Genomic DNA, 2,500 nt, shown 5'->3' with positions numbered 1-2,500 from the left:
AGACGTGATGATAAATTAAATCTAAGTGAAAAAAGATGAAGAGACAATATGCATACACATTCTTTCCTAAATTTAAAGTGTCTGTGATGAATGCACTGGTCCGAAATTTAATATGACGACTCTGATGGGAATGGTGGTGACCGTGACGACATAACTCTGGCGGAGTTTATTAATGGTTTGTTGACTAATTGATAAAAAACATTTTACGGGTCGTCTGTGTATGTGTGTGTGTGTGTGTGTGAAGGTAGAATGACAAATAGTGAAATATAATATCCAATTAATCTGCCTGGCCATCCATCATGGGCTAATGCACTTTCCATTGTTTCTGTAGCGAATAATAGTTTTCTTTTGTCACTTTATTATTATTATTATTATTATTATTATTATTATTATTATTATTATTATTATTATTATTATTATTATTATTATTATTATTATTATTATATATAGTATAATTATTATTATATAATAATAATTAATTATTATTATTATTATTATTATTATTATTATTATTATTATTATTGTAAAAGAAACCGCAAAATTACTGTGTATAACGTGTTTACTTTTAATATTTAAATTTTATTTTACTCAATATTTATAAGTAAACACGTTATACACAGCAGTTTTGTGGGTTTCTTTTTCAGTCATCAGAAGGAAACTGAAAGAAGTTATTATTATTATTATTATTATTATTATTATTATTATTATTATTATTATTATTATTATTATTATTATATTTACTTTATTTATATATATCTCACCTTCTCACTCCCACTAAAGTAGCACCTTCCCCCCCAACCCCCTACAAACCCAGGCAAGCTTGCCTCCCCCTCTCTTCTCTCCCTACTCTCTACCTCCTCCTCTCCCCCCCTCCTCTCACCTCTTCTCTCTCCTCTCCTTCCCCTCGGTTTCCCCCTTTTCAATTTTTTTTCCCTCTCCCTCTCCTCTCCTTTCTCTCTCCTCTCTCTCCTCGTCTCTCTCTCTCTCTCTCTCTCTCTCTTCTCTCTCTTTCTCTCTCTCTCTTCTCTCCAACCAGAAAATCCTTACCACCATCAACAGTTCGTTATCTCCCTTCGTGAATTTTTTCCCATCATCTCTGCACTCGGTATTATCAGCGGAAACTTTACTCGGAAACATCTCTCTCCTCTCTCTCTCTCTCTCTCTCTCTCTCTCTCTCTCTCTCTCGCTGATGAATGACGGTAAGAAATACCCTTCGAAAACTTATGGCTGCGAGAAATTCTCATTTTCCTTTTTTTTTTTCTTTTGGTGCTTTCATCCTTCTTCCTTCCCAGTTTCTCAACTGAAGCGATTCAGGTCCTCGTATTGTCGGAGAAGAAATGTACTAGATGCGGGTGGTTGTGGTGTTGGTTGCAGTGTTGGTGGTGTTGTTTCTTGGTTGTTGTTAGATATGTTGCTTTTGAAATAGGTTAAGTATATATCTTATATATTATATAGATATATATATATATATATTATCTTATATATAGATATATATATATTTGACATAAGTTAAAGGTCCATACTACATATGTCCATATATATATGTGTATATCTATTTTATATATATATTTGTATATATGTATATATATATATATATATAATATATATATATATATATATATATATATATATATCTTATTATCTATGTATGTCAAGGAGTAATGACTTACTTGAATATTTGGAGGAGGAATTAGAACGTCATGACATTTCCTTAAGTGTGGCAAACCTCATTAGTCTCATAAGGTTATGTATCAAAGATAGTAAATTTTGTTTTAATGGGGAATTTTTTGTACAAAAGTTTGGCATGGCTATGGGTAATCCCTTATCTCCAGTCCTTAGGCAATATTTACATGGAATTTTTTGAGAACAAAACTCTTACACAAAGAAATTTTGCCCCAAAAGTTATTTGGTTTAGATATGTGGATGATATCTTCTGTATTTGGCCAGTTCACGAAAATCTCCAGGAATTCCTTAATAATCTCAATAAATTTTTGTCCCTTCTATAAAATTTACCATAGAGGAAGAAAGAAATTGTAATTTGAATTTTCTTGATGTAACTGTCCATAGAAATGATAGAAATTTCACCTTTTCAGTCTTTCGAAAATCAACTAACATTGCCTCTTTTGTTCATTACTACTCCAATCACCATCAAAATGTTAAATTTTCTGTTTTTCTGGGATGTTTTCTAAGGGCTTTACGTGTCTGTAGCCCGCAGTTTATTGACGCTGAAATTCAACTATTTTAGTATATTGCAATGAAACTTAAATACCCAAGGACGTTTTTGTAGATGTGGCTGGAAAAGAGCTAGAAAAACATTTTATTCAACTAATGACAAACTTGAATTTAGTAAGAATAACATTCTAAAATTACCCTATGATGAAAGGTTTTTAGATATTCCTAGAATTTTAAAGCTTTTTAACATAAATGTTGTTTTCAGTAATATTAATGTCAAGAGTTTAATAATAAAAAGTTCTCCTAAAGATCTTCCAGGCTGCATAAT

Source organism: Macrobrachium nipponense, chromosome 15 (genome assembly GCF_015104395.2).
Source record: "Macrobrachium nipponense isolate FS-2020 chromosome 15, ASM1510439v2, whole genome shotgun sequence".
NCBI lineage: Eukaryota > Metazoa > Arthropoda > Malacostraca > Decapoda > Palaemonidae > Macrobrachium > Macrobrachium nipponense.
Note: the sequence above shows the minus strand (reverse complement) of the source record.